General features: G+C 43.2%; 1 pseudogene; it reads left to right on the top strand.

The window, feature by feature from the left end:
- Positions 1–11,776: 11,776 nt before the first annotated feature.
- On the top strand, positions 11,777–13,810 carry LOC147453797 (uncharacterized; annotated as a pseudogene).
- Positions 13,811–14,177: the final 367 nt, after the last annotated feature.

Genomic DNA, 14,177 nt, shown 5'->3' with positions numbered 1-14,177 from the left:
ATGGATCAAAGCTCTCGAGTAAAGTTTTTACCATTATTTATCGGACAATTTTGGATGTATTCAATGGAATTTAAATGGTGGAATGGTTAGAATCCGTTGTGATAGATGTACAGATTAAGTAGGCTGGTTAAGCCCAAAAGTTAAATTTCTTCTTGAGTATGGAAAAGCTTAGGTTCATTTGAGACGAGTGCTATAGTAATGAGTTTTATACCATTGGATAGGCACCGCCTGCTGCTCTCTACTCGGCAGCGCAAGAGAAGAAGCTCCTCCTTAAACAAGCTCAGCCTCCAACCTTTAAAGGCAAAGGGGTTAATGTGGAGAGAGATGCGGAAGTATGGATGGAAGCAATGGACGACTATTTCGAAGCTGCGGGAACCCAACCCGTGAACCCAACCATGCTTGCGATGTTCCGCTTGTCTGGCGATGCCAAGATTTGGTGGAGACAACATTGCAGGGACTTGGATATCAAGGGATCTTCCCAGTCATGGGAAGACATCAAGGCTGCTGTGATGGAGCGTTACTTACCACCCGCCTATAAAACCTTGAAGATGAACGAGTTCTTTTTCCTTCGGCAGCTGACTTCATCTGTTGAAGAATATTATTCAAAGTTTGTCACTCTTCGGAGATATGCTCCGAAGATGACATTGGAACAACAGGTAGCATGGTTCTGCCAAGAACTCGTCGACCCCCTGAACAACCGACTAGAAGCTCTTAGGCCTTGGGCCATTACCTGTACTTCGTGACTTTCATTGATGATTACTCTAGGCATGCATGGGTATTTTTGCTTAAAGCGAAGTCCGAAGTTTTTATGTGCTTCAAACAATTTCTTGCTATGGCTGAAAATGTCTTGAAATGTACTATGGGCACCCTCTGTTCCGATCGAGGGGGGGAGTATATGTCTCATGAATTTAATGCATTTCTAGCTAGTCGTGGGAAATATTTACCCTTAGTGGAATTTGTCTATAATTCTTCCTATCACAGAAGCTTGGGAATGTTCCATTTAAAGCTCTTTATGGACAAGATTGTCTCATTCCTCTCAGGATGGCCCAAGTATCCCAGCGCCTCCAACAAAGAATACACTTGAAGAAATGGATCACCAAGCCACAATAATAAGGGAGAACCTTAAGAGAGCCCTGTGACATGCAAAAGAGTTATATTGATTTGCATAGATCTCTCAAGATTTTCAAGGCAGGAGATAAAGTTTTCCTTAGGGTCAAACCAAAGAGAAGTTCACTCAAATTGGGAAAATACAAGAAGTAAACATATAGATATTGTGCACTCTTTCAAGATTTGAGAAGGATAGGGGATCAATCTTACAAACTCTCTTTATCCCCTCACTTGCATGTGCACAATGTCTTTCATGTTAGCTTGCTGAAAGAACATGTTGCAAATCCTCTTCACATCCTATATGATGAGGATACTATTCTTATCACAAAGGAAAAATTCTAGATGGAGCCATATAAAATTTTAGCTATGAGGGAGAAAAAGCTACGACACCAAACAATTTGAGAGGTTTTGTTCTAGTGGAAGGGCTATCCTCTTGAAGATGCCTCTTGGGAAGATTGGGAACACCTTACTTCTCAATTTCCTCATCTTTTGTGATGAGAGTTTTCTCTTTTTGTGCTCAAAATGCTTAATAAAAAAGTAGAGCAGCAAAAAATGGAGCAAGAGCAAGAGACACGTTCCCTTGGGCTACCACATTGATAAGCGCAAGAGACATGTGATATCTATGCTATCTTCAAGTGATGGAGCTCAAAAGAAATGTATCTATCAAACTCGGTAAGGATATAATGCAAGCTTCTGATTTCCTACATTTTTTGTAGGTTGTTGTATCTTTATTTCAATATGTAGGTACTTGGCTTGGATGATGATGGGAATCAATTCCGATGCTCAAATGACAGGACGTACTCTACTCCAGCATATCATCAAGCTAAAGGAGTTGGTGGAGCTATTGGATGATCCACCCAATGCTGACATAGCCAACATTTTTGCCAAAAGTATTTCAGTGAGCTAAAGAGCATTGTGTCGCCTTAGGAGATGATGAAGGTGTGTGACAGTGCAAAAATAAGTTTCAAGATGTACAAAGCTTTGTACAAAATTATCACACTAGATCACATGGCAAAAGGTCTGTTTAGGTTGCTGCCAACACCTTATAGTGTCAGTGTTGCAAAAAAATACGCCAATAATGATGTTGCAAGCTTGTTGGGTGGATTTCAATATGTGTAGGATGGCATGCCATTAGAAGACAACAAATCCTTCCGCTACAACAAATTCAACAATGTGTATGTTGACTTGTTGAAGCTCTAGAAGTCAATGATCAGATTTTATGGGTTGACGCATGAAGAGTGTGATGGAAAAGTTATACTCGTAATGAAGCTTGATGAGTGCTAGATTGTCAAAGGTCAACGACTCAAGAAAGTAAGTGTTACACAGATGAACAGGGCCTTGGTGGGCGTCGATGTTGAGCTAAATGCAACAAGAAGGAAAACACATATTTAGGTATTCAGTCAGAGAATAATATTTGGTGGCTAGCAGCTTTTCATCTCCGCATGAGACACACGAGTCCCTAAAATGGTATTTCAATCACATCCCAATCATTGACATCATTTGGAAACAACAAGAAGGAGAAGGATTGCAGGTTTTGGGTCTAGGTACATTCTAATTTGAGTGGCATTTGGCAGGAGACTTGAAAACTCTCAAGTGTATGTTAGGGTGCAAGCAAGGTGCAATGACCCTCTTTTCATGCATTTATTGCTGCTATAGTAAAGTTTCAATGGGAACTGAGGGCAAGGGTGCAAAAGCCAATAAGTCAAAGGGTGGTAAGGGTAAGGGTGTCAAAGTTGCAGTCAACTCTACAAAGGTGTGCTCACTACACAATCAATGGGCAAAGCACTACAAAAATTGTTTCAAGGTATACTCAGTTGTTGTGACCAAAATGTATCCCCTAATCAAGACATGGACGATTCAAATTGGGATCCTATTCTACCAATTCCACCGATAAATGTGCATGTGTGCACCCTTCATGCACACCTAAAAATTCATAGGTGTGCACCCTTCATGCACGCCTATGAATTCTTGACAAGTTACTAATGCTTCATAATTAATTATGCTTGAAATATGGAGCATACAGAAAGAAGGGAAGAGCGTATCAAAGAACTCGAGGCTATTGTATCGAGTTTTGTTCTACATGGTGGTGTAATTGAGCTATAAAGGACAAGAAGGCATCTGGAAGTACAAAGGATCGCCCTAATAAAATATGTATGGGTAGTAGTAAAGCTAAGCATTTGCTTTCAGACTATTTTGGCTCCCAAAGTCCCAATGAGTTGTGAGGTCCCCAACCCCAAGATTTTGGGGCAACTTGATAGATGGTCTTCCTTTATTCTCAAGTTCCGTTGACGACACCCTACTCCATTTTCATGAAGCAGAGTTACGAGCAACAAAAGAGGAAGTCCTCTATCCATAGTGATCGTGGTTGTAAGGGTCATACGCCACAAGCCTGTAATGTCAAGATTCTAATGGAAGCTATTTCCTACCATTGTCGCTCTCAAGAGATATGGGTTCTCCGATCTGTCAAGATGCTCTCACTGTCTTGTCCAACCATGCCATTGTAGGGAATTCAGGTAGAGGAGCGAGATAGTCTGGCAAGGGTAAGCCTCTAGTCCTTCGACTTTGCCTGAAATCCTGTTGCTCTAGATTGCGTCTCTCTTTCTCTTCTTCGTACCTTTCAAGACATTTTTGCATCGGCGCTGAATTTAGTATACAGAACTTCATGATCTTTTCTCGCATGGCCAGGTTCATTTTCTTCGGCACCCCTTGCCCTTGCGGCTCCTCTCCCACCAGTCTTGCATCCTCCTCATCGTTCCACAGTCGAGGCATTTCTGGGTCAGAAACGGATAGAAATTCGGTCGTCAATACAAGAGACTCTTGCACCAGCCATCCTTCTGCCATGCTCCCCTCTGGACGCGCTTTTTGGCGAACAAAACCCTTAAGTGTTTTCATGAACCGCTCTAGAAAGAACATCCAACCGCTGTGGACTGTACCTGCCACTACAACCTCATCTACTACATGGACGAGCAAGTGCATTTGGATAGTTAGGCAGCTCGTGGGTAGATACTTCTCAATCATGCAAACTGCCTCAATGGAGTTAGCCCTTGCGACTGCAATAGATTCCTCCCGTATCTCCTTGGAAGAGATCCACCGCACTAGCTCTGAAATCTTGTATATGCAGGTCTGCACTTCCTCCGTTAAACACCCCTTGATCGCAATTGGAAGAATGAATTGCAAGAACTTATGCCAGTCGTGCGATTTCAACCCTGACAGTTGATCGTCATGGGTGAATGCTGTCTTGAGACATCGCATATATCCTGTTGGCGTCCTGAACTCTGAAATCACCCTTTTCACTTGTCGCTCTTCGTTTTTTAGCAATACCCATGGCGCTCTTGGAAGTTTTGTTTGACCAGCTGCATTGGTGAAAGGCCACAGCTCTGGCATCTTTCCAACCGACTGCAAATCATCTCGTGAAGCTCGATTGTCTTTCATTCCCATGATTGTCTTCCAGAGGAGCTCTCCCACATTCTTGAATATATGTATTGGATCCAGCAAATGGTTAATTAGTAGATCACCCCAGTACGGCAACGTATGGAGAATGGACAAACATTTCATTCCTGGAACAGGTTGCCCCTCATGTTGCTCCCATCGGCGATGCCACTCTTGTACATGCATAGGACGACATTCGACACGACCAAGCTGGCCTTCGCGCAAGTGATGGCCATCTGGAAGATAACGGTGGTTGCCTTGATAAATTGTCTTTCGAAGAGAGGTAGAATAGCGCACATCCAAAGACTGCCCGCAAATTAGACATGCAGTGTATCCCGAAGTTGTTAGTCCTGCATATATCAAAGCATGAATCAGGCCAAGGCAAAGGGCTTGCGAATAGTGAGAATTTTGTAAATCAATAACCATTACCAGAAGCTTCTCCGTATCCTGGCCAATCATGCATAGTCCACATAAGAAGTCCATGGATCCTTGCATGTTGTTGTCCTACTGGTTCAACCGCATCTGCTATGTCGATCGCATGCTATAACTCCTGGAGCTCGTCAACTAGTGGAGCTAGATAAACATCCATGTTTTTTTCTTTGAACTTACCAGGTACAATCAAGCTTAAAATCAAATGACCCTTCTTGATAGCAAGCCACGGCAGGAGGTTGTAATTGATAAGGCACACAGGCCAAGTGCTCCATGACGAGCTTCTCAAGCCAAATGGATTGACTCCATCCATTGCCATGCCCAAACACAAATTGCGTGGTTCACTCTTAAAATGTGGCCAGGTATCTTCAATGTGCCTCCAAGACTTCGAATTAGCGGGCACCCTAAATGTCGCGTCAGTGGATCTATTCGTAGAATGCCACCGCATCAACTTTGCAATGGAACCACAACGAAACATGCTTTTTATCCTAGGAATAATAGGGAAATGCCGCAACACTTTAGCTGGCACTGTCTCGCCAATTGCATCTTGTTTGTAGCGCATTGCTCCGCACTTAGGACACGACAAACAATCTGCGAATTCATTGCGAAAAAGAATGCAATCATTTGGACATGCATGAATCTTGTTGTAGTCCAAGCCAACTGAGGTCAGAAGTTGCTTTGCGTCTGGCCTGAAGGGGGGCAATTCATTGCCAGTCGGGAGAAGTTGCTCCCGCAATAACCTGTTTAAGCCACATTAAATTAAAATTAAAGCTCTCCGAGCACATCACCGTTGCAATTGAAAAATCTCTTTTGTAAATTACGTACCTAAACAAAGCAGTGACACTTGCATCTGACCACCCGTACACTGACTGAAGATTCAAAAACGCCAGACAAGTACGAAGCACATATATTTTGGCGCCTTCATAGATTGGTTGACGTGCCAACTTTCTCAACATGTCTTCAGAAGATAGGCGCACGGCTTCTGGTGCTGCTTCGTTCGTGTTCTCCTCGCTTGTCTGGAAGAAGGCATCCAACATCTCCTCCATGCCATCGTCTTCTGTCTGTAAGCCCTTTTCTGCTTCCATCCGTGGCTCTATATTGGTCGGACCTTCACGCATAATCTTTTTTCTCTCTCTCTCAGATGTAGGTTCTATGTCGCAGAAATCAATGCCCGTTCCGTAAGAGTCGTATCGTAGATTCTGTACGGTTTCTCTAGCAAACTCTTCGTACTTGTGCACATGCTCATTACATATCCTACGCTTGCGTAGGATTGCAGAGCGTGCACGAGCATGCAATATTTTTCTCCATGTTAGTTGATGACGTTGCCATCTACAATGATTATGAATGTTGTTTTAATATATATATATATATATATATACTCCTCACAAATGTAAACTACCTCGCATTCTCTAGTCTTGCCCAATCTCCGTACACCTCGGTCCAGAGGTGTACGGAGATCAGGACCACCGGGTCAAAATCTCGTCTTTATTGGTCAAATCCTATATGGGTAGACACATACGTGCACTCTCAGGTGTACATGGCAATACATGTAGCAGGCAAAACCCCTTTGCCTCTTTTAGTTCCATAGTTTCTTCTCTGTCTACGTACCCTATCTCTCGTTCTTTCTCTCTCGATCTCGCTCTCGCTATCTCTCTTTCTCTCTCGATCTCGCTCTCGCTATCTCTCTTTCTCTATTTTCCTATCTCTCTCTCTTTCTCTATTTTCCTATTTCTCTGCCATAACTCTTGGAGCTCCACTTCCCTATCTCTCTCTCTCTCTCTCTCTCTCTCTCTCTCTCTCTCTCTCTCTCTCTCATATATATATATATATATATATAACTCTCTTTCTCTATCTCTCTCTCTCTCTCTACTTACCTCTCTCTCTCTCTCTCTCTCTCTCTCTCCTCTCTCTCTCTCTCTCTCTCTCTCTCTCTCTCCTCTCTCTCTCTCTCTCTCTCTCTCGCTCGCTCTCTACTTCCCTATCTCTCTAATGATCGAATGAGTGACTGATCTAGGGAGATCTAGACGCCCACGACTGCGGAGGACTACACAACATCGACAGAGGCTGCATCAGAGGATCTAGCTAGGTCACTTTGGCTCGACATACACAATGTCCAGTCAGAGTACTGACCATGGAGGAGATCTACCTATCCCAACTAGCTCGTTTAGCCGTTTAGTCCACACCCTTCAGTTTAGGATTCCATAATATTTTATTTTGTCATCTTCTTACTCTGACTTTGTATCAGATCCATCACATTGTAACTTTCTTGTCTCATGTCTCATAGGTCACTTTGGCCTTTCGAAGACGTTAATATAACATTTCATTTCATTTCTCTCTTTAATTTTTTTTTCTTTAGTTTTAATTTCCTAAGCATGCATTAATTCTCTCTCTCTCTCTCTCTCTCTCTCTCTTTGATTACCTACACACACACACACACAATTTCTCTCTCTCTCTCTCTCTCTCTCTCTCTCTCTCTCTTCCTACACACACACACACACACACACATTTCTCTCTCTCTCTCTCTCTCTCTCTCTCTCTCTCTTTCCTACACACACACACACTCTCTCTCTCTCTCTCTCTCTCTCTCTCTCTCTCTCTCTCTCTCTCTCTCTCTCTCTCTCTTTCCTACACACACACACACACGATGTAGAGGTAGAGAGAGAGGACACACACACACACACACGATGTAGAGGTAGAGAGAGAGAGAGAGAGAGAGAGAGAGAGAGAGAGAGCAAGAGAGAGGGGTTGGGGAGGGTGGAGATGAACATAATACCTGCACAGCACGTTTCGGAAAAGACCCGAGCAGGCGAAAATAGCCCCTGCGCGCGGGTTTCGCTTTTTTTCCCCATTTTTTTTGGCATCGATATACATGTCGCTATACGCGTGGCAAATAAAGCCTTTCCTTGCGTATATCGACGCACATTGCGACGCGTATAGCGACGCCTGCTAATGTCATCGATATACGCGTGGAAAGGCATGGCCGTCGATATAGGCGCGTTGATATCTTCATTTAGTGTTGTAGTGTAATGCTGTCAAATGTATTTTTGTTGGTTATAGTGCTGAAAGCAAAGGTTACTGGTTGTATCATCCACAAACAAAACGTATTCTGGTTTCACGGGATGTAGTGTTTGTGGAAGATTCTGCTCAGCCCTTGTTGTCATGTACTGAGACAATAATGTAAGCTCAAAGGACATTTATGACACTTTGTTGCCTCTTTTCAGTGGTGAAAATACGAATGTAAGTTCCAATGAGGAAAATGTACAACCTATGGGGGTTTCTGAAAATGTTCTAGATCATCCTATTACTGATGTAGATGTACATGATGTACTTGATGAGGAAAGGGCTTAAAATGAGCAGGCTAGAGGTATGCCAAAATGGTTGGTGCACACTTTGCGTGACAGTAAGTTGGATGCCCCTTTGTCTAGTCGTACTTGTTCAGGCTCTCGCCATGCATCTTATGCATCAGATTGTTATGCTTTGGCTGTGTCTAGCTTACATGATGTTGAGGAGCCTCTGTCTTTTGATGAAGCACAAAATTCAGAACATTGGATGGCTGCCATGCAATCAGAATATGATGCACTTATAGAGAATGACACATGGACTTTATGTGATTTGCCTCCTGGCAAAAAGTCCATTGGTACGAAGTGGGTTTACAAGTTGAAACGCAAGCCGGATGGTGAGATCGATCGCTATAAGGCTCGACTTGTTGCAAAGGGTTATGCACAACAAAAATGCATAGATTATGAAGAGACTTTTGCTCCCACTTGTCGTATGACTAATGTGCGTTTTCTATGTGCATTGGCAGCTCATTTTGGTTGGGATGTACATCAGTTAGACATTGTTACTGCTTTCTTGAATGGTGACATATTTGAGGAAGTTTATGTAACGCAACCTCGCGGTTTTGTCATAAAAGGACAAGAGGACAAAGTGTGCAAATGTAACAAGGCTTTGTATGGGTTGAAGCAATCTCCTCGTGCTTGGTATGAGAAAGCTGACACTCATTTGGTCAAACAAGGCTTTCGTAACAGTCCAACAGAAAGCACATTGTATGTAAAGCGTGAGGGTGATGTACTTCTCATTGTGGTTCTTTATGTTGATGATTTGCTGATCACTGGAACAAATGAGAGACATATTGCTGAATTTAAGGCTGATTTGAATGCTACTTTCAAGATGAAAGATTTGGGGCTGTTGCATCATTACTTGGGTATACAGTTTAATCAGTGTGATGGTGGTATTGCCTTGTGTCAGAAAAGTTACATAGAGACATTGCTATGTAAGTTTTGACTTGAGGATTGCAAACCTATTGCCACTCCCATGGAAACAGGTTTGAAGTTGAGTCTACATGATGCTGGTGATCTTGCTGATGTCACTCTTTACCAGACTACTATTGGCTGCCTCATTTATGTATGCAACACGAGGCCGGATATTCAGTTTGCAGTCTCACAGGTCAGCAGATTCATGCATAGCCCAGGGTCTAAGCATTGGCAGGCTGTCAAGAGGATTTTCCGCTACCTTAGTGGCACTTTACATCTTGGCTTGTTTTATCCCAAGGGGGGATCATTGCCGCCAGACTTACATGCTTTTTCGGACTCAGATTGGGCTGGTTGTTTTGACACGCGAGTGTCCACAAGTGGTTTTTGTTTCATGCTTGGCAGTTCATGTATATCATGGTTGAGCAAGAAGCAACCTACTGTGGCCACTTCGAGTTGTGAGGCTGAGTACAGGGTAGTCTTCACAGCTACGGTTGAGTGTGTATGGCTCAGATGCCTTATGGCTGATTTGGGTGTTGGACAGGACACTGCCAACACTATGTACACTGACAGTAAGAGTGCATTGGCAGTTGCGAGGAACCCAGTTTTTCATGCTCGCACAAAGCACATTGAGGTGCATTACCACTATGTCAGGGAGAGGCTCTCAGCAAGAGAGATCATCTTGGCTTATGTGCCAACACAGGACAACCTTGCAGATCTTTTCACAAAGGCATTGTCTCGTGAGAAGCTTGAAGCTTTCTGCAAAGCTTTGGGCTTACTCCCCTTTGTGGACTGATCCTGTCCTCAGGGCATGGCACTTCCCTTTACTCATGTGCTAGCTCTCGTTCACCGCATCACTCCAAGGGGGATTTGTTACCATATACATGTGGTAGTGATGTGTGTGAACACACTAGGACCGCCGGGGCATTTTTTCCCTCTTTAGGAGGTTTTTTCCCCCGTGCATTGTATATACGCCCATCACTCTAGGGCTATCTATCTTTCCATTGCACACCAAGTAATACACTCTCTATTGTGTGCCTTGAGCTTCCTTCGTCTTCTCCAAGCTGTGTGTGTTTCTCTGCAAACCTAATTCCAACAGGAATGAATTAAAGGAGCAAGAACAGGTGACTATACTCATCAGATCCAATATTTCGCAATGTTAAGGAGATCCCATTAATATGCAGGATGTGCCATGTCCTTGTACGGTCATTTTAAGCTTGCAAACCAATCCTTGTATGTTCAGTTAAAACAGGACAACTTAATCAGATAAGGTAGACGAAGAAACATGCTGGCAAGCGTAGATGTCACATCTGATCCTTGTTAAATGTATGTCATTAAGACTCCCGTATGCCTGGTCTTTTCATCTTACAAGAAGTGTTTGAGCACTTGAAGTGCACAGCGAAGTACCCCTTTTGTAAAATCCTACAGGCACAAGCATGCCCATGCATAGAAATCTTGAGCATTGTACACTGCTGACTGTGCTAATTTTTACATGAAAACAGCTTTCCTAGATGAAGATACATACCGATACAATCTGCAAAAGCACTCATGACTGGCACTTAATTCTTCTACCTGCTGTTGATTTTTTGAATTGCTGTAATGAAGCCTGAATCCTATATATCTGAGGAATCAACAAGTCCTATGTATGTCACAACTCCCCTAACAAGGTGGCTTTGCAACAGGTAATGAAGCAGAACTATTCATGGCTGCTCCCGCACTTTGCGAATGCAAGGCATGTCTAATAGAGCGACATCCGACACTTGAAGGCTTGCTTTGTACATCACTCTTGCTTCACAAGAATGGAGGCCGTGTTTGCTGCTGTGGGCGGGTGCATGTAATGCCCGTTTTTATGTGCAACCTACCACACAGGAAAGGTCTATTCGTTTCCCCCAAGGCTACAACTTCATCCACTCTGAAGCCAGCTCCAACTCCAACTCTGACACCAAATAGTCCAGCAATAAATCCTTCAAACTCAGCCCCCAAGCGCAAGTTCTCATTAAAGGAGTACGCTCATCTTCTCCAAGACACTCCCGAGGAGCACAACCTCTAACTGACCTCATATGTAAGTTTCCTGGTTCATGTATCATGCATCATATGTAAGTCTTTCACCTCATTATCATGTATTGACTCCCTATCAGCCTTCAATATACAGGAGCACTATGGCAAGGAGAAAGCAAACCATACCTGGTCGATCAATACACACAAACACATCAAGCAAGGATTTAAGATCTGCATCGCACAAGACAACCCCTTTAGCAGAACTGGATAGAAATACAGAGAAGAGAGTGGCCGAGCCAAACCCTAAAGCCGGTTCACAAAAGCGCAAATCAACGAAAACACCTCCTCTTGCTGTCTTGGCTAGACCTACATTCCCCAAGCCAAAGCAGTCAACACAACCAGGAGTGCCTGTCGAAAGGTCTACAAAACTAGCTTTTGGAGACAACCAAGAGCCTTCGAACACACCGGCAAGGAGTAAAAAGCAGTCAACACAACTAGGAGTTCCTGTCGAAAGGTCTACAAATCTAGCTTCTGAAGACAACCAAGAGTCTCCGAACACGCCGGCAAGGAGTAAGAAGCGCACACAATTTCAATGGACCGAAGAAGACATGGCAAGAGGACTTGAAGCAAGAGAGAATGGCATGTCCTTACACAAATGCTCATTGTAGTTTGGCATCAGCAGAACTTCCATTTCAAATTGGGAGGAAGGAAGAACTCAAAGTAAGAAGCGAGGTCCGCCAACGTAGCTGTCGGAGGACGAAGAGAAAGCTCTACTTCAATGGATTTACATGAAGGGCGAAGCCGGACATGGCGTATCAGTTATGGATGTGAGACTCAAAGTGGCAGAAATCTGTCAAACAAGGCACACATTGTTCTCCAACGGTATTCGAGGAAAGAGTTGGTGGGATAGCTTTCGGAGGCGACATCCTTCCCTAGTCTTCAGAGTAGCAGAGGGCCTGGACCAATCAAGAGCCGCACGATTTTGCCCAAAAATAGTAAAGTCTCTCCATGACAATCTAAAAAAGCTCTACAATGAGCATAACTACCCACCCACCCACATATGGAATGCGGACGAAACAGGATTTCAAGGCTCCAGAGACAGGGGGATGAAGGTCCTGGCAAAGAAAGGTGTAAAATTTGTCTACGCAATCACATGTGACTCTAGAGAATGGATGACTGTATTGTGTTGTGTAAATGCTGCCGGACAGTCCATTCCAGCATACTACATTTTTAAAGGCAGCCGCATAACAAGCAATCACATTCAAGATTGTGAAGAAGGAGCGGCAATGGCAATGCAAAAGAAGGCTTGGATGATGGGAGAACTCTTCAAAGCATGGCTTCAACATTTTGATAATGCAATCACTAAAAGCATAGGAAAGGATAGCAGAAATCTATTAATACTTGATGGTCATGGCAGCCATGTATCACTAGAGGTTGTTGAACAAGCACAAGTAGCAGGAATTGACATAATGACATTACCAGCACATACTTCACACAAATTACAAGCCTTGGACATTTCTGTATTCAAGTCATTGAAGGTTCAGTTTCGCAAAGAGAGAGACATATGGCGGCAAAGAACAACCTCACGACAAGCTTCAAAAGCGGAATTGGCAAGTATTGTGGCAAAGGCTATCAAAAACTCTTTCACAGAATCAAACATCAAGGCAGGCTTCGAGACGAATGGCATCTGGCCGTTTAATCCATCTGCAGTAGATTTCAAAGGTATGCCATGTAACCACATTAGCCTAATTGACAATTCAGAGCAAGTCATCGAAGAGGAGGTTTCTCAAGTGCCAACTACACCACTACAAGATCAGATAGAGGATGAGGTCATTATGGCTTTGAATGACATGGCAACACAATTTGAAGAAAGCATGTTTGCTGCACAAGCAGATGTCAGACATCAATTAAGTTTCACTCAGCTCTTAGAGCAAGAAGACATCATGGAACTTGGGGAACCATCAGGCAGGCATCACACGACTTCAAATGCAGCTAACCAGCAAAACAAAATTTTCCATCATAAAAATGCCTCCACTTCAACACCCAGTCTAGCTTTGAATCAACCACTTGCTGATGAGAACATCCCACCCTCTTCTTCAGCTCAAAACAAAGCGATCGAAGATCAGAATTGCATAATAAATCTTCTTCAAGTCCCTGCAACAGAGATGTGCATCAGGCAGGTTCATCGCGAGGCATTTGTTGACTACAGCAACAGCTTGATTCTCACTTCAGACCAATATATTGAAAGCATGAAGGCCAAAACAGCAAAGAAAGATGAACTTGCTAAAGCAAAGGAAGATAAAAAGTTAGAAAAAGAGAAGAAAAAGCAGCAAACACAAGCAGATAGGGATGCTGCTCGACAAAGGCGAACAGAGGCACAACACGCATGGCTTTTAAGAAAGGCTTGGGAGGTTCAACAACAACAGTTTGAGCAGCAATTACGGTCAATATTATGGGAAGCTGGCTCTACCCGAGGTTTACTTCTACGACCATTGCATGTGGACCAACCATATCATGCTTTTGCACGACGACATCGATTGGAGAAGATTAGACAATCAAGACAACAACAACAACTTTTGTGCCAACCACCACACTAGCTACAAGTTCACCCAGTCTACTTCAAACATTATGAACAGCTCTTGCTGATTTTGCAGCCAGATTTTGGCTATTGAAAGCAAACTATCCATAAGTTTTTGGGCACCACTTTGTAATCCTTCACTTTGATATAGTAGTGCTAGGTATTTACCACGGATAATGTTTGACTATACTCATTACAAGAACGGCATTTTGTATATCTTACAGCATCTTTTAAATTGTTTATGTGTATCAACAACAAGCTTCCAAACAATTTGTATTTACGCTGACAAAGAAAGACAAGCATTATGATTGCTGATTGAGAAACGAATGTTCTCACCATGTCAACAATAGGTTTTGTTGTCAGCACCTGCATCTAATCTTGTCGAC

This window comes from Adiantum capillus-veneris, chromosome 7, assembly GCF_014529385.1.
Source record: "Adiantum capillus-veneris isolate H3 chromosome 7, ASM1452938v2, whole genome shotgun sequence".
In the NCBI taxonomy this organism is placed as follows: Eukaryota; Viridiplantae; Streptophyta; class Polypodiopsida; order Polypodiales; family Pteridaceae; genus Adiantum; species Adiantum capillus-veneris.
This window is presented reverse-complemented; position numbering and strand designations above follow the sequence as displayed.